The sequence below is a fragment of the Pyrus communis genome, chromosome 5, assembly GCF_041283825.1.
Source record: "Pyrus communis isolate YQ-2024b chromosome 5, ASM4128382v1, whole genome shotgun sequence".
Taxonomy (NCBI): Eukaryota; Viridiplantae; Streptophyta; class Magnoliopsida; order Rosales; family Rosaceae; genus Pyrus; species Pyrus communis.
This window is the reverse complement of record NC_142569.1, coordinates 18666927-18693770: the sequence shown is the minus strand read 5'-3', so window position 1 is coordinate 18693770 and position 26844 is coordinate 18666927. Positions and strand designations below refer to the sequence as shown.

The following is a 26844-nucleotide window of genomic DNA, read 5'->3' as shown; positions in this document are numbered from 1 at the left end:
ACAATCCAACCTTCGACCAGTTCAAGCGTATACTTTTTCTTTTCTTCTATCAAATTTGTCATGTCACCCAAGGTCATATGCAAAGCCACCTAAGTGAAAACATTTGTGTTAAGTTGTGCAAAAAGTTGAGCACGCCTTAATTGAAAAAATAATCACTAATACAATTAGGCAAGAAGGGGACGAAGATAATCCTGAGGAGCTAGAAATATTTTGACTTCAACAAGAAGATATTAACAAGGTTTTACATACGTACCCAAAAGCTCCAAGGTGTGGTATCAACTCCAAAAAAAAAAAAAAAAAAAAAAAAAAGAAAAAGAAAACCATCGCAAACAATAGTTTGGAAATATTTTAGTCCATCTAAAACCTTTTTTATTTTTTTTTATTTTTTATTTTTTTTTTTTTTGTGGCCTTGTTTATTATTGTACTTATTAACAATTACTACTATGTCGAGGCGAGTTTCTTTACAATAGGACCAAGAAAAATAATAACTTATTACAATGTGCTATTTATTCCTCAACCCAAACTAGGACCAAAACTGTTTACGGCTATAAATAAGTTATTCCTTTGTATAGAGAGGTCTTACTGTAGCATTCACAACTCTTTTAGCTTTTTATTGAATTATTGAATCTCAAAGAATACTTACATTACTGAAAGGAAATACAAATGCGGAAGGAATTGAAATACAAATACATAAAAAGGACAATTATCCACTTAAATGTTTATAATCAACAATAAATTTCTTTTAATTCCTTCAATTCTTCTTAAGCAAATTTTTGAACCAATGTGCTGAGAGTTTTGGGTGTCTTTTTAGCCCGTCATTATAATCCACGTAGTTTAAACCAAATCGGACGGTATATCCAGAATCCCATTCAAAGTCATCCAACAATGTCCATGGAAAGTATCCCTTCACTTTCGCACCATTTCTGCACACAAATACACAAATGTTCAAATGGATTAGGTCAATATAATGATTAAATAACAATAACTTAAGAAGGCTAGGCAGTATATAGCCTTAATTAATTTGTTAATAACTACTTACTTGATCGCCGCTTGAAGGTAACACAGGTGACGGTAGTGGTAGTCAATTCTATTGGTATCATGAAGAGCCTCGTCAAGTGATAGTTCTGGATTATTCAACTCTGATACACCTACGAACATATTATTGCACAAAAAATTAAATTTAGTTTTTTCCTCTAAAAAAAACAAAAAAAAAAAATGGGTAGTTTCATTTTACACCATTATAAATATGTGAAACTTTTGCATTTAATCAACGCTTAAAAGTATGTATGACATACCATTCTCAGTAATATAAATGAGTGGATCATTATATTTTTCCTTTGTGTAGAGCACAAGATCGTGAATTCCTTTTGGATATACATATAACCAATCTGAAGCAGTCTGCAACACCATTTCAAGATAATACGTTAATGTTGGGGTAAAAAACAAATCCTCCAAATGCAAATAGCTCAAAATGATAAATTTGATGTATACCTGTGGACCAATAAGTACTCCGTTAAGCTCAGCTGCCACAATATTTACAAACATTAGAATACAATTGGTGTAAATATTAGAATATAATTAATGTAATTAAGAAGTCAAACTAGGTCAAGAAGAACAAAGAACTTAAGCTATTGAAAGTAAGTTTCCTTTCGCACTCACTTGTAAGATCAGCTTGAGGGTCTGTTACGAAGCTTGCCTGTAGTGAATTGTTCTTCGGTGTACTAGTTGCGTATCTAGCAGTATAATAATTTATTCCAAGAAAATCAAACGATCCGTTTAGCAACTTGGATTGTTCTTTTGTGAATCTTGGCAATCTTTTTCCAACAATTGATCGCATGGTGTGTGGATAGTCACCACTTGTTAACGGGTCCAAAAACCTACAAAACATGAAAATTCCAAATATTAGCCTAATTATAGCATTATATATAAATAGTAATGCTAGCTAGGTTGCATCAATGTTACAAGTCATAAGTAAACGTGTAATTGAGTTTATATATAATTTATTAAGACACTTGCCATCCAAACATAAAATCCAAAGATCGTAAGGCAGCATCTTTATCTTGCTTTGACTCCGAAGCAGGCTCAAACCAGTATGTCACCAATGTTATTCCTATCAAGCCTTTCTGAGATGCCTGCCCAAAAATATGAATTTTGGTTGAATAAATAGGAGTTATAGAAAAAGATACAACCTTTAGATTATCTTACTACTGAGAGTATTCCCTCTTGTATTACAACTCAATAATAATGATTCTTATAGAATTCTCAATTAGGAGCCAATATGCTGACCCAAAAAAATAAAAAAAAAAGAAACTGTTATTGAACCTGATATCTATTCTTGTACAATTCTACAGCTGCTCCATGAGCAAGAAGAATGTGGTGTGTCACCAAGTATGGTTCAATGGCTGAATCTCCACCGGTGCAGTTTAGATTTTGCCAAGAAGAGCAGCGTCCCGGTGCTAGACTCCCAACAGCATAACCCATGCTACTAAAAGTATATGGCTCATTTACCGTGAACCAGTGCTTGACTCGATCACCAAATTCCTTATAACAAAGTTCTGCATAGTCTTTAAAATGATCGCTGTAGATGCAAATTTATGTTACGTATATCAGTATGTATTTTATCAAATTATCAATGAGAAAATAAATTTTGTTCACTTACACAATACGAGGGCTTAAGAAACCACCATATTCATCTTCTAAAGCTTGGGGAACATCCCAATGAAAGATTGTTACAAACGGCTTTAAACCTGCAGTACATGATCAGTAAAATCAAATTAAAAGTCTAATTGAATGATGTTCTAAAAATTCATGTAATAATTGTTTAAGGTAGGATGATTAACCATTGCGTAGGAGTTCATTGATGAGATTGTTGTAATAATCAATTCCTTTTCTGTTAACGCCACCACTTAATGTTCCATCTAATTTGAAAAAAAATAACAAGAAAAAAAAGGGGTTAACCAGTAGATAACTCGATCACATTACTTTAGTTAAAAGTATATAAAGAGAATAATTTTCTTGTAGGAAAAATAATTCTTATGCACAATATTGACATTGGTCCCAACCAAATATGAGGATGTGGAGCAACTTACTTGGTAATAATCTGGACCATGAAATAGATAATCTGTAAGCATCCAACTCCATATCCTTCATAATCCCCACATCTTCCTAAAATGACAAAAGTTTAAAATTAAATATTGAGGATCTCATTATATATTGTCCTTTTTATTTTATTTTTATAAAGGCTCCAATTTAATATGTTAACATGTGCCCTTCAAGTATAAAGGGTCAAGAGACAAAGTTATGAGGTTTTAGACCTTATAGCGGTGATATTGATCTATAGCGACGTCTCCGTTACTGCCATCAGCGATTTTTTCTGTAGTTATTCAAAAACATAATGGTGAAATCCATATCATGTGCAAAGTACTTTATATGCGTGCGCACTGATGAAGTATATACATATATTGTACTTATCACATGACCACGTACTATTCGTCTCCCAACAAAGTGCATGGTTATTAGAGAGGTTGGAGTTTACTTGTCCTCACGAAGAAAAGAATGAGGTGCTATTTATACTCCTTTTGAAATGAAGTAGCTAAAGTTTTCATATTACCAATTGATTAAATCACAGACCTGGATGTTTGTGGGTGAAGGTATCCCATATGCTTGGGCCTCTTCCATCTTCTTTTACTGCACCTTCATACTGAAATATACACACATGCATATACGTAAGAGTACTACTACACACGCAAGGAAGATGTCAACATTATAATTCATGCATGGATGCTAACTGCATGTATAAAATACACCAAAAATATGGTAAATAATCCCGAAAGAAATATATAAATGTGTGTGTGTGTGTAAAATACATATATATACAGACCTGGTAAGCTGCGGAACCTGTGCCAAATATAAACCCTGGTTCAAAACTGCTGCGATTGAGAAATTCGCAATGAACAGGTGGATCTGTATGAGTTGCTTTGCTATTTGTCAATGCAAAGCCAATGAGTAGCAGCACACCAAAGAGCAAAGATCGTGAATATTTCATTGCCATAACTTGGGAGTTTTGATATCGATCGAGATAATTAAGTTATCTCCTCCTGGAATATTGCATGGGGTTTATATAGAGAAAGGGAGGAAGGGATATGGTGTCTACGTACTAGCTCATGAGAATAGTAAAGGGTTAAAAATTGTAAACAAAATTGACTTTGAAAGCCCTAGTTTAAAGACCAAGTCATGGTCTGTCGTTTAAAAGAAAGCACGTTTCATGTACCCAAAAGTTGCGTACGTACGTAAAAGAATGGACAATCCTTGCGTTCCACCTACGAGGAATGCACACACTCTTCAAATTTTATATTGTGATCCTTCAGTTCCTTAATCTTTATTTGAAGATCATCTAAACAAAAATAATTATTTGAATTTGAGATCGTTTAGTCATTTAAATATATGAACCCAATCGATAGTGTTGATACTAAGTAAAAGATTTATAATGAACTATTCATTTTATTGACATATTTGGATAACTACACAGTCTTCAATTTGAACAGTTTTTTGCATATATGATATTCAAATTAAGATTAAAAAATCAATAACTTATACTATATATATGAAAATACATTATTTATAAAAACAAATTATTCCTTGAGTTGAAAAGTATGATAATGTAGACAACTATACGATCAATCTCATTTTAATTTGCAATGATCAATCCTTGAGTTACCCTTGAGTTTTCCGGCAAAAGAAAATGTTAACTGCATTAGGAAACAAAGAGCCATTTATCTGCATGTTTATATGATGTATGTCCAAATGTTGAAGGCATAACTTTTGAAGTTGAATATGGAAGATTAGCAATAGAGACTTGTTCAAACAGTAGAAAATTACTTGAGCCAACAAAAAAACAGAAATTTATGACCACAATTCTTTAGGTAAGTAGTAAGCGATAAAGATGAAGAATTTAATCTTGATCTTTTTCTTCTTGTTAGAGTTTTAGTATTGAATTGGTAAACCCAGTGGTTTTTTGAAATTGTCTTTCCACTCTAATTAAGAAGGCATCGAAATAGCTAGGTTCTCAAGTTGGCTATTTTGCTCCGAAAGATTGTGAAAGGATTCCATTGGGGTGGTTTTTTCGAAGGTTTGGACACCCTTCAAAGTATAGTAGTTACACATTCTTCTTGCTGGTACAAGAATGAGAATAGTAAAGGGTTAAAATTTGTAAACAAAATTGGCTTTGAAAGTCCTAGTTTAAAGTCCAAGTCATGGTCTGTAATTTAAAAGAAAGCACGTTTCATGTACCCAATAGTTGTCTACGTGCGTAAAAGAATGGATAATCCTTGCGTTCCACCTATGAGGAATGCACACATTCTACAAATTTTATATTGTGATCGTTTAGTTTCTTAATTTTTATTTGAACATCATCTAAACAAAAAGAATTATTTGAATAAAGGATTTATAACGAACTATTCATTTTATTGATACATTTGGATGACTAAACAGTCTTCAATTGGAATAGTTTTTTGTATATATGATATTCAAATTAAGATTAAGAAATTAATAACTTATGCTACAAAAATACATTATTTATAAAAAAATTATTCCTTGAGTTGAAAAGTAAGATAATGTACACAACAGTTCGATCGATCTCATCTTAATTTGAAATGATCAATCCTTGAATACTCTTGAGTTTTCCAGCGAAAGAAAATGTTTTCTGGATTCGGAAACAAAGAGTCATTTATCTGCATGTTTATATTATGCCTGTCCAACTGTTGATGGGCAAAACTTTTGAAGTTGAATATGGGCGATTAACTACAGAGACTTATTCAAACAGTAGAAAATTATTTGACCCAACAAAAAAGTAGAAATTTATGACCAGAATTCTTTACGTAAGTACAGAATCGATAAGGATGAAGAATTAATTAATCTTGATCTTTTTCTGCTTGTTAGAGTTTTAATATTGAATCAGTAAACCCAATGGTTTTGTGAAATTGTATTTCCACGCTAATTAAGAAGGCATCGAAATAGCTAGGTTCTCAAATTGGCTATTTCGCTCCTAAAGATTGTGAAAGGATACCATTGGGGTGGCTTCTTCTTGGTAGTACAAGAAATTGATTAGTGTTTCAAGAGACTGGTTTTTATTAGCTTACATCTATTTATTTTGATTTAATATTTTTCATTTATATATATTTTTACAATTCAAAAACACAAAAGTTTGACCCCTCTCTAATTTTTCTAATTTTTTTCTTTATTTGAATTTTTGGGACTTATATTGAATATTTGTGTGTCTCACAACCTGATGGAATTGGGAGGGAGGGTCATTTCATTTTTGGATATAGAACAAATAGGTTCAGGATATGAGAGAATTAAGGATACCCACCAGAAAGACTAATCCAAACCATAATGATGAGCCGGAAAATAGAACATTTTTGTTACCCGACCAACCCTCAGGAGAAGCAAATGCAACATGTACACTAATCAGTATGATTAAAGAAGTAGCAATTAATGCAAAAACAGCCAATAGGGAAGCAATATTCATGTTCGTAATCCTCCAATCTACCAACAAAAGAATTATACCAATTGATCCCTGATAGGAGCATATTCATGCGACTTAAATGGCTTGTTCTCGTGCATTTACGTTATGTTTCTTTAGTTATTTTAGTCCTTTATGCTTCTTTTGTGTGTTTTCAGGTTCTAAGGGCAAAGTATGCAAAAGGATGGCTTTTGGAGCCTTTTGGAGCAAATTAGAGATTGGAATGGATTGCATATGCTTGGAGCCAAAGTGTTGGACGAATTTGAAGGCCTTGTATGCACTTTGGACATAAAACAAAGGGCCTAGCCAAATCAAACAATCCTTTGAGCCATGCAAAACCTCTAGCCCAATCAAACAATCATTTGAGCCATACAAAACCTCTAGCCCAATCAAACAATCCATCAAAGCCATGCAAAACCTCTAGCCCAATCAAACAATCCATCAAAGCCATGCAAAACCACCATCCACACACACTTCATCATTACACCAAATTCTCCCTGTTTAAATCCACATGCATTCATCATCATTCACTCTAGTTTTAATTCACATGCAAACACATGCATTTCCAACACCAAACACACCTTGCCGTGTATCCCATTCCATTTTCCAGCTTTTCTCCTTCTCTTTGCAACCTAATTCACATGCATTCCATCCTTTAATTCACCCACATGCCCCTTTAAATCATTCAATCACACCATCACACATTCATCCTCCAACATTGCACATGCACTTTGCCTTTCATCATTGCACAACATTGCAGCCACATGCACCAAACACTTCTATACCGTGCATAACCCACCTTAATTCCAGCATTCCACATGCATTTCCAACCTAACATTCACCCACATGCACCCTTTAAACAAACCCAAACATGCAGCCACAGAAATTCCTCCCTTTGCCGTGGCTTTCCCATCACAATTCCAGCTTTCCAACCTAGCCACATCCACATGCATTCACTCATAATCATTCACTAACATTGCAGCCACATTTCCACCCACTTCCTAGCTGTCATGTTCCCTCTTATTTACCTATAAATAAGCATCCATTGCAGCCACAATTCATCATTCCATTCACAACACCTCAATTCTCATTCACTCTTCCATATTCAGAATGTAGACCATCAAACCACCCTTGCCGTGCCTTCCCTACAATCCAAACACCATCACACCACCAGAAATTCAACCTTCCCATCCCTCCAAAACACTTCACACAATCACACAACCTATCCTTAGACCTTGTGCCACAACAAAGAGGAAGAAAAGAGGGCCTAAACGTTCATACAATTCAAGTTTGAGTTGTTGGAATGTTTAGGTGTTTCTTTGATTTCAAAGTTTAAATTCAATACTCTTTGTTTTGTACGAATGAGGAATGGAAGAGAAGAGTGCCTAAACGTTCATACAATTCAAGTTTGAGTTGTTGGAATGTTTAGGTGTTTCTTTGATTCTCTTTGTTTTGTACCATGAAGAACTAAACCCCCCTTGGCTAGGGGGGATTCGAAATTTTGGCGCCGTTGCCGGGGATTAGCAAACTTGCTAATCCTTGGATTGTTTTATTTTCGTTTGTTTTTATTTTATTCCAGATTCTTAATCTTGTTTTGTTTCTTGTTCTAGGTACTAGTTTATGACTCGGAGTTCTCGTCCGATTCGTGAATATATCCTGGAGTGATTGGGTTCTTCGTCCGGCTGCAAGACGTAAAAGAAAGCGCTACTTGGGAGGCAACCCAATGCACTGAATAAAACAAAGCATGTTCATAAAAAAAATAAAAATAAAAAAATAAAAAAATAAAAAATAAAAAATAAAAAATAAAAAATAAAAAATTTATATATTAAATAAAATACTAAACATGGAGAAAGATGGAGCTTCACAAAGGTTGTTTACGTGAAGCCCCACTACGAGGCGTCGGAGCGGAAGGCATCGGAGCGGAAGGCATCAGAGTGGAAGGCATCGGGGCGGAAGGCATCGGAGCGGAAGGCATCGGGGCGGAAGACATCGGAGCGGGAGGCATCAGAGCTAGAGCATTCCAGGCCTCAATACTTGGCCAAACGCTGGATGACCCAGGAAAAAGGTGCCTCTGGAGATAAGTCGCAAGCCTTTGACGGTCACTTTGAATTCGACCCTCAGATTCTTGCAGCTCATCAAGCTTCCTCTTCATGCCCGACGAATAGTTATTTGCAAGCACATGCAAACTTCTATTCTCGTACTTAAGCTGCTGGATCTCTTGCTTAAGACTTTCCACCTCTGCCATCAAAGATTCCACCTGACGGGAGCGGGCAAGCAGGCGTTGGCCCATGTTGGACACAGAGCTCGCACACTGAACACTAAGAGCGAGGGACTCTTGAACGGCCAACTCATCGGACCGTCCTGACAGCAGCCTGCTATCTTTTGGAGTAAGGAGGTTCCTAGCTACTATTGTAGCTGTTGTGGCGTCCTGCATCACGGAGTCTTCACCTGTAAGAGGACCGTTAGAAGATAAGAAAGAAGGGCGCCATACGTTACCTTGACGCGGCGCGCCCGTATCACTGCTGAGACTCAATTCTAAGCTAAGGTTCGATGGGTTTGCCATTTTTCAAAAGTGTTCAAAGAGAAGGGGTGGATGGAGTTAAAATTTCAAAGGGCCGAAGACGATGTTCAAGAATGGGAAATCTTCAGAGTGTGTATGTTGGCGGTGATCGATACCTCTATAAGAAGCCAAGGCGACGCGTCCACCGATTCAAAAAGCCGGAATTTCTGGCGTAAGTTAGGCGACGCTTTCTCGGCTTTTCAGAAGACGCGTTCAACTTTGTCAAAAGATTTCTTCTTTTCAGAAAACACGTGGAGGCCATCATCGCAACTACACATCTTTAGCCGACAAGCGCAAAGTTCGGCGACGCTTTCTCTGCTTTTCAGAAAACGCGTGCAGCTTTGTCAAAAGGAGCCGCATCCGCACTACTACGTGTCGTTCAGAAAGCGAAGGAGCGCCTGCTCAGAAATCGAAGAGGCGCCTGCTCAGAAATCAAAGAGGCGTCGTTCAGATATCGAAGAGACGTTTGTCGACAAGGGTAAAAGAACAGTACCACCACTTGATATTATCTCTATATATGTCGACCTTCGTCTTTTATGGCAAGGCAGACCTGAAGAAAATGCCCAACTCTTCCTCACCTCTGAGGGCGCACTCCCAGCAAAGCCTTTCGAAATACTCAATTTTTTCCTCTTCCCCAAAGATGATACCAGATGCCTGGAGTACAGATGACCCAGGAGGAAACGGCAGATTGAATCATGTGCTGATTCATTCACCGCTTCTTCAAAAGCAAAGGTATCTCATATCATCAAGGTCAAAAGCAAAAGTATCTCATATCATGCTCTTTCCCTGTCTTTTTCTTTGTCCTTGTTCTTACTCGCATGGCAAAGTGAAAGAAGCAATCAGCCGGCACTTGGAGTCAGTCTTTCGATCTGGAGCCGACTGCCTGGAATCTATTCCTGGTTGCTTACCTAGCGTTGCTCTCGAGTAGTCATCTTCAACGGAGCAAGTAAGGCAAGTGAAAATGATACATTGAAGCATGTGGAGACAAGCAACAACTGCATATGTTGAGCTATCCTCTAACCCTCTTTAATACGAATTGGAAAGATTGAACAAAGAAACAGATAAAAGGAGGAAGCTCAGACCTTCGGGGGAGACCCAAAAGAATCCTGCTGCCCAGTTCAAGAGTAGCACAAAGGAAAATCAACGATGGGCGGAAACCAGTTCAAGAGTAAGCCTGTGGAATCACAAAGATCAATGCCTCAATGCAATCACCAAGGAGAAGATGGAATTTACACTCCATAACCAGATTTGCGTCCCTAAACTCTTCTCTTTGTTAATTACATTCTGCCATGTTTAGTATGTTTAAGTGTTTTTTTTGTGTGTTTACTTATGTTTTGTGTGAATCTATGCTTAAAACATTGAGGACAATGTTTGATTTAAGTGTGTGTGTGGGGGGGGGGGGGGTAACTAAGTATTTGATGCAAATTCGTGGGATTTTATCACCCATAACTTCAAATGTTGTTCCTTGCTGTTGTAAGGTGTTTTTAAGTTGTTTTAGAGTGTTTTAGTATGTTTTGTTTTTATAACTCCGAAAATCACATAAAAATTTGAAAAACATGTTTTAAAAAGCCTAAAAAGAGTGTTTTGAGTCGTTTTTGTGTGTTTGTGTCTTAGGGTACCTTCCAACACAATGATAAGGATTTGGTTTGTAATTGCATGACGGTTAAAAAAAGTTATAAACATGGATGAAAGTTTGATTTACTCTTGGTATATGCTTAGTTATGGTTATAATGTATGACTTCACATGCAATCATAAAAGAAAAATTCGTTTCTGTAACATGCTTGAAGAAAGGAACTCAAACAAACGCTACAACCCTGTGAAACTCGAGCCATTACCTTCTTTGGAGAGTTATTTTCTGTGATTCTTTGTTTTCTAAAGTTGTTGCATGATCTCATTATTCCTTGCTTGGTTGCTACTTAGAATGCAATTGTATCATGATAGAACTAAATGCTAGAACTTATATCCGTTTCATTCAAAGCATGACATTGAATTGCATAACATATATCAAGATGAAGTTGTGTAGTTGCCACCATAGCCAAATAGCCTTACTTCCCATATTTCGTATATGTTGTAAGTTTTAACCCCGTTGAGCCTTGTTTAGCCCATATTCTTTGTTTACCCACATTATCCTCACCTAGCCTAGTTTAGGACAATCCACACCCTTGTTCTTAAAAGATAGTGAGCATGACTTAATTGAATTCCTTTTGAGTTACATTTTGCAAGAAAATGAGTGTGGGGGAGGGAAAGTTTGTTCTTAAGTTTGTATGTTTTGAGAGTCAAAAGAAAAGAAAAAAATTGTGAAAAACATATGAGAAAGAAAAACAGAAAAGAAAAGAAAGAAAGAAAGAAAAAAAGAGCTTGTTCTCCCTTTTTGCTCACTATTTCTTTAAGAACCTTTGTTTTCCATATCCTTTCATTGTTAGCCAATACCCTAGCCCCGTTACAACCCTTTGACTTCTATCTTGAGTGTTATGTGTTTCAATTTGTGGAGTTTGAACTTGGTATGAGCTTATGGTGTCACTGGTTCTCGCATCTAAGTAGGAGCATTCCATTCATGAGATCATATCTAAACATGCTTATTAACTCCAGAAATTGCTCTCTTTATGATACATATATGTGAGTGTTCGTTTTCATGTTTACATCAATCTTCTCACATGTAACTAGATTAGGGTGTGTAGTTAGAAAATTTGAGTGAAAATTGAGTGCATATCTTGTAAGGAATTGAGCAAATTCTCTAAGGCATGTTACTACATTCAAAACGTGGTTTTAAATGCTTAATTGTGGACTAATATGTGGTGACTATGATTAAGTATGTACTTAAGTGTAAAGATGGCTAAAATCTGTGGGAATAATGATTTTTAACATGTCATGTGCATTGGAAATTCCTGAGACGATTGTTGGAAGGTGTAGGTTGTGTTTTGTTCGTTTTTGTTTTTGGTTTCTTTTGTTTTGTTTTGCTCGAGGACTAGCAAAAGCTAAGTGTGGGGGAATTTGATAGGAGCATATTCATGCGACTTAAATGGCTTGTTCTCGTGCATTTAAGTTATGTTTCTTTAGTTATTTTAGTCCTTTATGCTTCTTTTGTGTGTTTTCAGGTTCTAAGGGCAAAGTATGCAAAAGGATGGCTTTTGGAGCTTTTTGGAGCAAATTAGAGATTGGAATGGATTGCATATGCTTGGAGCCAAAGTGTTGGACGAATTTGAAGGCCTTGTATGCACTTTGGACATAAAACAAAGGGCCTAGCCAAATCAAACAATCCTTTGAGCCATGCAAAACCTCTAGCCCAATCAAACAATCCTTTGAGCCATACAAAACCTCTAGCCTAATCAAACAATCCATCAAAGCCATGCAAAACCTCTAGCCCAATCAAACAATCCATCAAAGCCATGCAAAACCACCATCCACACACACTTCATCATTACACCAAATTCTCCCTCTTTAAATCCACATGCATTCATCATCATTCACTCTAGTTTTAATTCACATGCAAACACATGCATTTCCAACACCAAACACACCTTGCCGTGTATCCCATTCCATTTTCCAGCTTTTCTCCTTCTCTTTGCAACCTAATTCACATGCATTCCATCCTTTAATTCACCCACATGCCCCTTTAAATCATTCAATCACACCATCACACATTCATCCTCCAACATTGCACATGCACTTTGCCTTTCATCATTGAACAACATTGCAGCCACATGCACCAAACACTTCTATACCATGCATAACCCACCTTAATTCCAGCATTCCACATGCATTTCCAACCTAACATTCATCCACATGCACCCTTTAAACAAACCCAAACATGCAGCCACAGAAATTCCTCCCTTTGCCGTGGCTTTCCCATCACAATTCCAGCTTTCCAACCTAGCCACATCCACATGCATTCACTCATAATCATTCACTAACATTGCAGCCACATTTCCACCCACTTCCTAGCTGTCATGTTTCCTCTTATTTACCTATAAATAAGCATCCATTGCAGCCACAATTCATCATTCCATTCACAACACCTCAATTCTCATTCACTCTTCCATATTCAGAATGTAGACCATCAAACCACCCTTGCCGTGCCTTCCCTACAATCCAAACACCATCACACCACCAGAAATTCAACCTTCCCATCCCTCCAAAACACTTCACACAATCACACAACCTATCCTTAGACCTTGTGCCACAACAAAGAGGAAGAAAAGAGGGCCTAAACGTTCATACAATTCAAGTTTGAGTTGTTGGAATGTTTAGGTGTTTCTTTGATTTCAAAGTTTAAATTCAATACTCTTTGTTTTGTACGAATGAGGAATGGAAGAGAAGAGTGCCTAAACATTCATACAATTCAAGTTTGAGTTGTTGGAATGTTTAGGTGTTTCTTTGATTCTCTTTGTTTTGTACCATGAGGAACTAAACCCCCCTTGGCTAGGGGGGGATTCGAAATAAATGTTTATGCTTGCATTTTGATTTGATTACTTCTAATTGCGTTTCATAAGTTGTGGATTCAATTTGTTTAACTGTTTGATTGATAACTTATTTATGTATGTTTATTGAGAGTGCACGCTTAATTTTCATGCATGAATATGACGCTAGAATATAAGTGAGTTTCACCTAATAGTTACGAACTTATATTCACAAGTAGTGGAGGTTGCTTATAAACAATCGCGTTAAACGAATTCTTGGCATAAGTTTCATGCAATCATAGTAACGAATGCCTCGTCAACACTTATAATCTTCATAGAGCGTAATGATTCTTGCTTGTATCTCTATTATGCAATCATGTAGGGGACTTGTGGGGAATGTTTTGGGTTGTCGTATGCAATCATCCAATTCAATAACGTTAGGAAGATTTGAAGGTTAATTAGTGCATCACGGTTAACTTGGGGTGTTGAGAATTAATAGTTTATTGAAATGCAATTGGAAATCGTTTTATTATGCAAGTGTAACATGTATGGAGATGAACCCCTTAGCTAGCTTTCCATCCATTCAATTCCATCAAATTCATCTTTCTTCTCTTGTTTCTGTTTTCATGTTTAATTTAACTTGTTGTTCAATTATGTGGAACTAATTTCTTCTTAGTTAGAGGCGAATTTGAAGTCATGGACATATTTGAAATATGAATTGATTTCTTCCAATTGTGATTTGTTAAGTTGTGATTGCAATTCAATTATCATGTTTATTAAAAACTTGTTTTTGTATGTTGATTAGGGATGCATACTTAATCTTCATGCATAAACTCGATGCTAGTTTATAAACGAGTTTCACCTAATCGTCACAAGTTTATAAACATGAGTAGTGGAGGTTGCTTATAAACAATCACGTTAAATGAATTCTTGGCAAGAGTTTCATGCATTCATAGTTACAATTGCCTCGTCAACACTTATAATTTTCATAGAGCATAATGATCTCTCATTGTATCTCTCCTATGCATTCATGTTGAGAACCATTGGAGAATGATTTGAATTGTCGCATGCATCATCCAATTCAATAACATAAGGAAAATTTGAGAGTTAATTAGTGCATCACGGTTAACTTCGGGTGTTGAGCATCATAGTTAATGAAAAGCAATTGGAGAATCGATTCATATAAATGTGTCATGTGTGGAGAATGGACCTCTAACTAATCCATCCATCATCTTGTTTCTCAATTCCGTTTTAGAAACTGCCTAGTTTTACAACTTGCTTTGTTATTTCAATTCTCAATCAAATCAAAACCCCCATTTACCTTCTTGTTCTTTAGTTTTTAGAATCTGTTTAGTTTCCAAGTTTCTGTTTTAATTTCAAAATCATCCAAAACCAATCTCCCTTTACTTTATTGAGTCATAGTAATTAGAAATCAATTTATATTGTGTTTTTAAAGTGTTTGAGTCTTTTGGTTTGTTTTAGTGTTTTAAGCGTTTAGTTTCGCATTCTTTGAGTCTAGTTTAGTGTTTTAAACTTTATTTTACGTTTTTGAGTCAGTTTCCAAGAGATTTGCAATCCCTCCTAATCCCCGGTCCAGAACGATCCCTACTTACATACTTACTACAATTGTCAAAAAGAGGGTTTAATTTGTGTGCGTATAATTCTCGCATCAATCCCTTTATCAACCAAAAAATTGTACACCTTATATACTGCTTTTGGGCAACCCTCTCAACAACTAAGAGATCCATTCGAGGAACAAAGGGACTAGTTGAAGTATGGATCCTCCCAATATTGGGAGGATTCGTACTTCAATTGAGATGATAACAAATCATTTCACCTTTTTAGTTGCAACATTAGGCAGTTCTCAAAAAAAGATAGCGAAAAATATTATTCCTAGAGTTGAGACTAAAAGGAATGTATAAACCAATGCTTCCATAGATTCGATCGTGGTTTACAATTATAGCTTCCATACCTGTTTGTTTGGGATCGTCTCCCGGATAAATAAAGAACAAGAGTCAAAGAAAAGGCAGTGATTCAAATCAAGATTTATCTGGTACCCCATCTAAAAATCACAAAAAGAAAATAAAAATGAAAAGTAACAAGTAACAATGCATATTGTATCAAACTACTTGCATATTGTATCAAACTATTTGTATTTTTTTTTTATAATATAAGATATTCTTCCTTTAAGCATCCTCAGCTCTAATTTATAGATTTCCTTTTATCTATTTCTTCCACTTCATCGAAAGATATATCTTTCAATACAATAGTTATATGACAAGTGGATCTTACCTTTGTCTAGTGTACTACCACCAGATATTATGGAGGAATCCACGGAAGATGTTTGTTTACAATCTAAAACTGTTGGACCAAATGATGAGGAGAAGAATGAGACTATTCCATACAGAAGAAAATATGATAAGAAGGGTAAAAAGAGAGTAGCTAACTAGGGCGAATTGAGAAGAAATAAGTCTGATAATAAAGGAAAAAACTTTGGTCGAGATGACATGTCATATATGACAACTACAAATACATAAAAACAAATATAGATGTGTACTTGATGTCATAAATGCTAATTATATTATATATTTACCCGCTTAACTTTCTGTTTGCAGGAATCAATAACAAATTTTAATGTCTTTTAACAAGACGAATGAGGCAAACAATATGAAAATTGAGCAAGACTTTCTTTTTGTGGATTTTTCGCAAATGGAAAATTGGAGGTGCGGAGAATGCACATGATATTTTGGCGTTGTGCAACACGAGGAAAAAATTGGAAGGATTTTTTTGTTTTGTTTTTGTGGCAAATTTTGTGCACTCTAGAAATTTGAAGTGGAGGTTGCACCATTTTCTTTTTGAATTGTACTATCTTAAGTTAAAATAACTTGTAGTTGTGTTCATATATTATTAGAAAAATGGAGACAATGCTCTTATTGATTATTAATTCATCTTCTTTATGTTATACTACAAAATGATGTACACACATAGCATAAGAATAAAACCTAACAATCTGTTTGGATGAAAATAATTTATATTACTAAAGAATTTTAAAATGATGGAAATTGAAATGACAAAATTTTATTATCTAGAAATTGTGAATTTGCTTGTTTGATTAACCTAAAAGAACATTTATGCTGACAATACTATCCTTTTCTCCTATGCTTCGTTCAATTTCCACCTTTCCCTATTTCTCTCGCGCTCTCTCCTCTCCCTCTCATCTGGTTCGGGCACAGACCCATCTATCCTCTTCATCTCCTCTGGTTCAAGCACTCTTCACCAACAACAGGTGAGTTTTCTTTCGTTTCAATTTCTAATTTGCTTATTTTGACAATTTATTGTTGGAATATTGAAATATTGAACTGATTCAACTATAAGTCATTTTCTTCATTTTTCTGCAATTGATTTTTGTTCCAAAATGATTGAAATTTGCTAATTAATTTGGTTAAATTCTATTTTTAATTAATTTCTGGGACTTGAGGTGGATTAATTTCTTTGGTTAATTTGGTTAGAATCGTTTTTTCCCGTATAATTAGTTGATTAGTTGTAATTTAGTTCGGTGATTAGTTTTTGGATGATACTGGAAGATTTGATTGCTGTTAAATTAAATTTACACAGACATGGATACTCTCTTTCACGTGGTATCAGCCAAAACATGTCTGCAACATAAATTTACACCGGCATGTGGATAGTGAGCTTTTCAAAAGTAGTTTTTTTATTTGGACCAAAAGATAAAAGAATAGTATGAGTCGCATGAAATGGAAGATTGCAGAATCATAGTAAGCATATGATTTTGAGCAGGCAATGAACATTTCAAAGCCTTATCTCTAGCTCATAATTACAATTATGCTATGTAAGTCTTGAAGATGTTGTGTTTTTTTTTGCTTTATTGCGTGACTTTTTGTGGTCTCCATTGCAGATCTATATACACCATATAGCTTCTGATGTTGTTGTGGTCTCCACTGAACTTTGTGTCTTGTTTTGCTCTATCATTAAAATTCAAAGTTTTCAAACCCGTTTCATTAGTTTTCCTTGAATATTATATATATAAGGATGGCAAAAAAGGTGGGAACTTCAGCAAGAGCTCCACATGGTACCTGCAATGATCATAATATATCCGTATTCAGTGAGTTGTGCATCAAGGATGTTGAGGTCGGACGTCGTCTTGGCCCTCACTTTAACAAAGAAAGATCGGCAAATTTGATAGAAAACTTGAGAAAAGAAACAGGAAATTCTTATAGTAAAGCGCAATTGAAAAATAAGTGAGATAGACTAAAAAAGGATTGGTAGTTGTGCAAAAAACTAATTGGGAAAGAAACTGGCCTAGAGTGGAATCCAAGCAAGGGAACAGTGGATGCCTTTGATGAACGGTGGAATAATAAGATTCAATTATGTTCACTTTGTATCAGTTATGATGTTATTCTAGTTATAGTAATCATAAACTACATAATAACAACATTCTTTTTTATTTGTAGATAAATCCTGAATATGGAAGATTGCAGAAAGGCATCACTCCTGAGTTCGAGGAAAAGTTGGATATGATGCTCTCAAACAGCGTTGCTACTAGTGCAAATGCTTGGGCACCTTCATTTGGTGCACTACTACCAAATAGTAGGGATGACTCAACAGGAAATGTTCATATACAAAATGAATCTATTGGATCAGATGATGAGGAGAGTGCACTACCGAATCTATGAGAAAATGTGCTAAGAAAGGAAAAAGAAAAGAGCTGACCAAGGTGAATTGAGAACAAGTAAGTTTGATAGGAAAACGAAAAAGGTTGGCGGTGCTGCAAAATTGTATGGTCAAATTGACCGCCTTATTGGTGCAGTAGAGGGTAAGAGCACTATGAGGCAATTGGTCATAGGCACTAGTATTCCTGAAATTGTGCAGATTGTTGAACCGTTACCAGTTGTGAGCGTACTAGCCCGTTGTGGCTGTTTGCAACTCGTTCGTTTTTTAATCAAGAGAAGAGAGAGATGTTCTCTATCATGAAAGATCCTAGTGTGCAACTTACTTGGCTGAATTATGAGTTCATCAACCAATGAGGGAGTTGTAGTTTTACAAAACATTCTGGATTTGTACACTCTTAGTCAGATTTTAGGATTATGTCTTAGAATTTGTTTGACACCTTCCTTGAATCTTATTTTGAATTATGAGTTAATTTTTAGATACTTTGTTTTCAATATTGGTACAACTGTTAATTGGCAAGGTGCTTGAATTTTGTTAAGGATTATTTGTTAACTTGCAGGTGCGCTTGAATATGGACATTCTAGATAATGATGAGGAAGAGTTTGACATATTAGCATGTGCTTGTACTCGAGCTATTGAAGCATATTATCTAAAATATGTGCATAAAACTCCATGTATGAATTTTTTTCAAACAGGTAACATTTGGTTAATAAAAGTATTGCAAGCTAACTATAGTTTGAAAGGTTCAAGGAGAAAGTGATATTAGGAATGTTCTTGCATATGTTAGGACATAGTATAGAAGAAAAAAAAAAAAAAATAGCTAAGAGCAATTTCAACACTCTTCGGAGATCGTTAGTAGATATTTTGGTGTTATGTTGGATATTGTATGTTAGATGGCAATAGATATTATCAAACTTATGGATTTGGAATTTAATACCACCTCATGGGGCATAAAGGTAAAAGACATCATCTCTCATATTTTTATAGGAGTGGCCAACCAACGGGGCATAAAGAGGTATTCAACCATAGACATTTTTCTCTTAGAAGCGTAATTGAGCGTACGTTTAGAGTATGAAAAAAAAGGTGGGCAATTTTGAGGGATATGCTTGATTGTGTGTTCAATAAGCAAGTGAATATTGTCATTGTCATTGCTACAATGGCTCTTCATAACTACAAAAGGAGGCATTCTGAACGTGATAGGCATTTTGATGACCCCGAAGACTATAGTGAAGAGAGCGATATTGATGATGATGAAGAGGAAGATCGAAATCACGACCAAGGAGGGATGGAAGCATTAAGAAATAGCATAATGATGAACGCATATTTTACTATTTATTTTCTCGCGATAGCCACATTTTCTTGTGATATTTTGGACTTAGACGAAAGGAATTACATAGTGTTGTGCTTTTACAGTTATATTAATGAGGTGGAGGAAAATATGATGTTATAATTCCTTATTTTTAAATAAACCTAATGGTCTGTTATGATTTAAGTGTCTACTTATTTGGCTGTATAATATACTTGTGGCCTACATTCATTTTCTTTTGATTTATGTGCAGTGCTTGTCACTTGTTGGAATTGGAGAAGCCTTCAGCATGTGTTTATTTCATAGATCACAAGTCTATGCAATACTGAACCGACAAGTAAAAGAAAAAAACGAAAAAAAAAAACAAAAGAAAGCTGCATATTTCCTCTTGCATTTTTCAGGGTTAGCCTCCATACGAAACCAGAATAAGAGAGACCTTAGTGAAGTTAAATTGGACAGAAATATGGTGAATCACATACACAAAGCAATTTCAAATTCATGGGTCTTTGCCAAAAGCATAAATTTGGGATATTAGGTTGCACAATCTGTTCCATTGCAGAAGAAGTCTGGTCAGCCATGGTGGATATCTATTTGGAGATGAAACTTTGATTGGAATTGTTATGTCTTTACCATTAGAGGCACCGCAATCTCTTAGAGGTCAACTAAACAGACCTTAGTTGCCACTTCGCCCAACAATGCTGAAATTCTCGCCGTACACGATCTATGAAGACAACGCAGCATGCATTGAACAACTCAAGAATATTTCTGGATGGTAGCGGTTGTGGGTGATATTTGAAGCCCCTGCGATCTTTTCCCCGTCGTTGACTTCCCGACGATGATCTATGAAGACAACGCAGCATGCATCGAATGATCAAGAAGGGTTACAACAAAGGAGACAACACAAAGCACATTGCATCGAAGTCTTTCTTCTCACATCACCAACAAGAGCATCAGAAGGTTGAAGTCACGCAAATTCGTTCATAAGACCATTTGGTTGACCTCTTCACCAAATCACAACCGAAGGCGACGTTTCAGAAGCTTGTTCAAGGATTGGTATGCGTAAACTTTCTGAGTTGTAACATTGTTAGTTCCCTTTGGAATTATGTCAAACTCAGGGGAGTATCCTGAAGTATACTTGCTTGATCTTAATGTACTATTTTTCCCTACGATTAGAAGCATTTTTCTCACTGGGGTTTTGCTACCTGACAAGGTTTTGACGAGGCTCTCATCTTGGGTTGGTTATATCCCTAATGACGTCCTGTAGACATTTCATTTGACTTTGCATTGCTCACAAATTTTTCTTTAACTATTTTGTCCTTACTCGGATTTTTACCATAGGCTTAGGATTTTTTTTGAGACTTATTTCCTTATGCAAGTTCCTACCATATTGAGACTACCGTGTTCCTAGAATCAGTGACGACGAGTCGACTTCCTCAACAACACATGATGCCGAATCTACTTGAGGATTTACACACTCGAGGTGGAGTGTTATAAACTTGTTATTTAAGTGTGATTGTGTAAATCTTAAATTAGATTTTATTCTAGTTATTCTTTCCTATTGGGACTTATATTCCTTGGAGGAGAATGATTTCTTTCCAACCTTCTTATTATATATAAAGGCACTGCGTAGGGGTAATAACACATTTAGGAGGTCAATCAATTTGTATAGCTTCCAGAAGGCTTCAAGCAACACATAGGCTTCAACACTTCAGTGACTTAATTTGCACCATGCAGTATGAAGCATTATTAACATCTCCTTCAACTAGACAAGGAGGTCAAACATTGTAGCTTCAATAAATTAGTTGGGTTGCCATGGATATGGTTTGAAGGAAACTCATTTATAGGCTTTCTAAAAACCTCAGGCATTTTCTACTCCAACATTTACAAGAACTTCCAAGTCGCAAACTTCAATAACCTATATAGCCACCATGACAACATGCAAGTATTATATCTTAACATTACTTGCCAATAATGGTCAATGGAAACTTCTATCTTTCAACCTAAGTGTCCACAGAAAAAAGCTTCAACCACTGAAGCTATGTGCTTAAGGGAAAAAGCTTCAACCACTCAAGCTAAGTGTCCAAAGGAGAAAAGTTTCAACCACTCAAGGTATGTATCCAAAGGGAAAAGCTTCAGCCACTCAAGCTATGCACCCAAAGGAAAAAGCTTCAACCACTCAAACAACGTGGCCAAAGGAAAAAACTTCAGCCAAGCTATGCGCCCAGAAGAAAAATCTTTAGCCACTAAAGCTATGTGTCTAAAGGAAAAAGTTTCAGCCACTCAAGCTATGTGCCCAAAGGAAAAAACATCAACCCTTCAAGCCATTTGTCCAAAGGAAAAAGCTTCAACCACTCAAGTTATATACACAAATGAAAAAACTTCAATAAGATTTTCTTTTCTCAACAAAAAAAGAAAGAAGGAATTGGGCTTAAGAAAAAAAAAAAATATGTACTTGGGCTACATCCAAAAAAAGAGGAAAGAATTTTTAAAGTTTATTTTCTTCATTGGCTCGGGAAATATAAGACACCTCCTTCAGTAATCCTCATCCATAGGAGATTTGGTGGACTCCTAATATATGCTAATACACTTTAGTACTCGAAAGTTTCATGAGTACTCACCAATTTGGGTTTTGCAAGTCTCCCACCGAGAAGCTTTCCTCACTCGTGAACTTGGGGGACCACTGTTTGTTCCGTAGTTCACCGCCCTCGAAACTACTAAGCACTGGTCAACCTTATACCTTCAAGAACCCACTGAAGACTTCATGTGGAGGCACCCTTGCCGAAGCACATGAGTTTTTCTCCAATCAAGAGACCAATCACAACACGACAAGCGTCAACCTAAAAATAAAACTCCTAGAGTCCCACATCAATCGTGGATGGGAGCCGAAGACCCTCATCAACTATACAAGGAGACCGCTCTCGAACAATTAATTCCTAATGTCATTATTGTGCATAAACTCGTCATTAGAACTCACTAATGATGATTTGACAAATACGTACAATCCAACCTTCGACCAGTTCAAGCGTATACTTTTTCTTTTCTTCTATCAAATTTGTCATGTCACCCAAGGTCATATGCAAAGCCACCTAAGTGAAAACATTTGTGTTAAGTTGTGCAAAAAGTTGAGCACGCCTTAATTGAAAAAATAATCACTAATACAATTAGGCAAGAAGGGGACGAAGATAATCCTGAGGAGCTAGAAATATTTTGACTTCAACAAGAAGATATTAACAAGGTTTTACATACGTACCCAAAAGCTCCAAGGTGTGGTATCAACTCCAAAAAAAAAAAAAAAAAAAAAAAGAAAAAGAAAACCATCGCAAACAATAGTTTGGAAATGTTTTAGTCCATCTAAAACCTTTTTTTTTTTTTTTTTTTTTTATTTTTTATTTTTTTTGTGGCCTTGTTTATTATTGTACTTATTAACAATTACTACTATGTCGAGGCGAGTTTCTTTACAATAGGACCAAGAAAAATAATAACTTATTACAATGTGCTATTTATTCCTCAACCCAAACTAGGACCAAAACTGTTTACGGCTATAAATAAGTTATTCCTTTGTATAGAGAGGTCTTACTGTAGCATTCACAACTCTTTTAGCTTTTTATTGAATTATTGAATCTCAAAGAATACTTACATTACTGAAAGGAAATACAACTGCGGAAGGAATTGAAATACAAATACATAAAAAGGACAATTATCCACTTAAATGTTTATAATCAACAATAAATTTCTTTTAATTCCTTCAATTCTTCTTAAGCAAATTTTTGAACCAATGTGCTGAGAGTTTTGGGTGTCTTTTTAGCCCGTCATTATAATCCACGTAGTTTAAACCAAATCGGACGGTATATCCAGAATCCCATTCAAAGTCATCCAACAATGTCCATGGAAAGTATCCCTTCACTTTCGCACCATTTCTGCACACAAATACACAAATGTTCAAATGGATTAGGTCAATATAATGATTAAATAACAATAACTTAAGAAGGCTAGGCAGTATATAGCCTTAATTAATTTGTTAATAACTACTTACTTGATCGCCGCTTGAAGGTAACACAGGTGACGGTAGTGGTAGTCAATTCTATTGGTATCATGAAGAGCCTCGTCAAGTGATAGTTCTGGATTATTCAACTCTGATACACCTACGAACATATTATTGCACAAAAAATTAAATTTAGTTTTTTCCTCTAAAAAAACAAAAAAAAAAAAAATGGGTAGTTTCATTTTACACAATTATAAATATGTGAAACTTTTGCATTTAATCAACGCTTAAAAGTATGTATGACATACCATTCTCAGTAATATAAATGAGTGGATCATTATATTTTTCCTTTGTGTAGAGCACAAGATCGTGAATTCCTTTTGGATATACATATAACCAATCTGAAGCAGTCTGCAACACCATTTCAAGATAATACGTTAATGTTGGGGTAAAAAACTAATCCTCCAAATGCAAATAGCTCAAAATGATAAATTTGATGTATACCTGTGGACCAATAAGTACTCCGTTAAGCTCAGCTGCCACAATATTTACAAACATTAGAATACAATTGGTGTAAATATTAGAATATAATTAATGTAATTAAGAAGTCAAACTAGGTCAAGAAGAACAAAGAACTTAAGCTATTGAAAGTAAGTTTCCTTTCGCACTCACTTGTAAGATCAGCTTGAGGGTCTGTTACGAAGCTTGCCTGTAGTGAATTGTTCTTCGGTGTACTAGTTGCGTATCTAGCAGTATAATAATTTATTCCAAGAAAATCAAACGATCCGTTTAGCAACTTGGATTGTTCTTTTGTGAATTTTGGCAATCTTTTTCCAACAATTGATCGCATGGTGTGTGGATAGTCACCACTTGTTAACGGGTCCAAAAACCTACAAAACATGAAAATTCCAAATATTAGCCTAATTATAGCATTATATATAAATAGTAATGCTAGCTAGGTTGCATCAATGTTACAAGTCATAAGTAAACGTGTAATTGAGTTTATATATAATTTATTAAGACACTTGCCATCCAAACATAAAATCCAAAGATCGTAAGGCAGCATCTTTATCTTGCTTTGACTCCGAAGCAGGCTCAAACCAGTATGTCACCAATGTTATTCCTATCAAGCCTTTCTGAGATGCCTGCCCAAAAATATGAATTTTGGTTGAATAAATAGGAGTTATAGAAAAAGATACAACCTTTAGATTATCTTACTACTGAGAGTATTCCCTCTTGTATTACAACTCAATAATAATGATTCTTATAGAATTCTCAATTAGGAGCCAACATGCTGACCCAAAAAAATAAAAAAAAAGAAACTGTTATTGAACCTGATATCTATTCTTGTACAATTCTACAGCTGCTCCATGAGCAAGAAGAATGTGGTGTGTCACCAAGTATGGTTCAATGGCTGAATCTCCACCGGTGCAGTTTAGATTTTGCCAAGAAGAGCAGCGTCCCGGTGCTAGAGTCCCAACAGCATAACCCATGCTACTAAAAGTATATGGCTCATTTACCGTGAACCAATGCTTGACTCGATCACCAAATTCCTTATAACAAAGTTCTGCATAGTCTTTAAAATGATCGCTGTAGATGCAAATTTATGTTACGTATATCAGTATGTATTTTATCAAATTATCAATGAGAAAATAAATTTTGTTCACTTACACAATACGAGGGCTTAAGAAACCACCATATTCATCTTCTAAAGCTTGGGGAACATCCCAATGAAAGATTGTTACAAACGGCTTTAAACCTGCAGTACATGATCAGTAAAATCAAATTAAAAGTCTAATTGAATGATGTTCTAAAAATTCATGTAATAATTGTTTAAGGTAGGATGATTAACCATTGCGTAGGAGTTCATTGATGAGATTGTTGTAATAATCAATTCCTTTTCTGTTAACGCCACCACTTAATGTTCCATCTAATTTGAAAAAAAATAACAAGAAAAAAAAAGGGTTAACCTGTAGATAACTCGATCACATTACTTTAGTTAAAAGTATATAAAGAGAATAATTTTCTTGTAGGAAAAATAATTCTTATGCACAATATTGACATTGGTCCCAACCAAATATGAGGATGTGGAGCAACTTACTTGGTAATAATCTGGACCATGAAATAGATAATCTGTAAGCATCCAACTCCATATCCTTCATAATCCCCACATCTTCCTAAAATGACAAAAGTTTAAAATTAAATATTGAGGATCTCATTATATATTGTCCTTTTTATTTTATTTTTATAAAGGCTCCAATTTAATATGTTAACATGTGCCCTTCAAGTATAAAGGGTCAAGAGACAAAGTTATGAGGTTTTAGACCTTATAGCGGTGATATTGATCTATAGCGACGTCTCCGTTACTGCCATCAGCGATTTTTTCTGTAGTTATTCAAAAACATAATGGTGAAATCCATATCATGTGCAAAGTACTTTATATGCGTGCGCACTGATGAAGTATATACATATATTGTACATATCACATGACCACGTACTATTCGTCTCCCAACAAAGTGCATGGTTATTAGAGAGGTTGGAGTTTACTTGTCCTCACGAAGAAAAGAATGAGGTGCTATTTATACTCCTTTTGAAATGAAGTAGCTAAAGTTTTCATATTACCAATTGATTAAATCACAGACCTGGATGTTTGTGGGTGAAGGTATCCCATATGCTTGGCCCTCTTCCATCTTCTTTTACTGCACCTTCATACTGAAATATACACACATGCATATACGTAAGAGTACTACTACACACGCAAGGAAGATGTCAACATTATAATTCATGCATGGATGCTAACTGCATGTATAAAATACACCAAAAATATGGTAAATAATCCCAAAAGAAATATATAAATGTGTGTGTGTGTGTGTGTGTGTGTGTGTGTGTGTGTGTGTGTAAAATACAAATATATACAGACCTGGTAAGCTGCAGAACCTGTGCCAAATATAAACCCTGGTTCAAAACTGCTGCGATTGAGAAATTCGCAATGAACAGGTGGATCTGTATTAGTTGCTTTGCTATTTGTCAATGCAAAGCCAATGAGTAGCAGCACACCAAAGAGCAAAGATCGTGAATATTTCATTGCCATAACTTGGGAGTTTTGATATCGATCGAGATAATTAAGTTATCTCCTCCTGGAATATTGCATGGGGTTTATATAGAGAAAGGGAGGAAGGGATATGGTGTCTACGTACTAGCCCATTAGAAAAGTAAAGGGTTAAAAATTGTAAACAAAATTGACTTTGAAAGCCCTAGTTTAAAGACCAAGTCATGGTCTGTCGTTTAAAAGAAAGCACGTTTCATGTACCCAAAAGTTGCTTACGTACGTAAAAGAATGGATAATCCTTGCGTTCCACCTATGAGGAATGCACATACTCTTCAAATTT

The 26844-nt window shown here is 35.5% G+C and overlaps 1 long non-coding RNA gene and 2 pseudogenes across 3 annotated transcripts; 1 reads left to right on the top strand and 2 right to left on the bottom strand.

Annotated features, from left to right (window-relative positions):
- Nucleotides 1–579: 579 nt before the first annotated feature.
- On the bottom strand, nucleotides 580–6526 carry LOC137726203 (beta-glucosidase 12-like; annotated as a pseudogene). Its single transcript, XR_015962150.1, has 14 exons — nucleotides 6387–6526; nucleotides 3881–4053; nucleotides 3631–3700; nucleotides 3315–3373; nucleotides 3090–3165; nucleotides 2841–2918; nucleotides 2660–2747; nucleotides 2323–2578; nucleotides 2011–2132; nucleotides 1660–1877; nucleotides 1492–1523; nucleotides 1296–1398; nucleotides 1040–1148; nucleotides 580–923 (listed from the first exon to the last, which is right to left on the bottom strand). The product of XR_015962150.1 is annotated as a beta-glucosidase 12-like (transcript).
- Nucleotides 6527–16540: 10014 nt separating this feature from the next.
- Nucleotides 16541–17660, top strand: LOC148696930 (uncharacterized). The gene is made up of 2 exons (XR_015962897.1): nucleotides 16541–16764; nucleotides 17528–17660. It is a non-coding gene; the product is annotated as an uncharacterized LOC148696930 (long non-coding RNA).
- A 5510-nt stretch (nucleotides 17661–23170) lies between these two features.
- Nucleotides 23171–26570, bottom strand: LOC148696929 (beta-glucosidase 12-like; annotated as a pseudogene). Its single transcript, XR_015962149.1, has 13 exons — nucleotides 26376–26570; nucleotides 26098–26167; nucleotides 25782–25840; nucleotides 25557–25632; nucleotides 25308–25385; nucleotides 25127–25214; nucleotides 24790–25045; nucleotides 24485–24600; nucleotides 24128–24345; nucleotides 23960–23991; nucleotides 23764–23866; nucleotides 23507–23615; nucleotides 23171–23390 (listed from the first exon to the last, which is right to left on the bottom strand). The product of XR_015962149.1 is annotated as a beta-glucosidase 12-like (transcript).
- Between the last annotated feature and the right edge of the window lie 274 nt (nucleotides 26571–26844).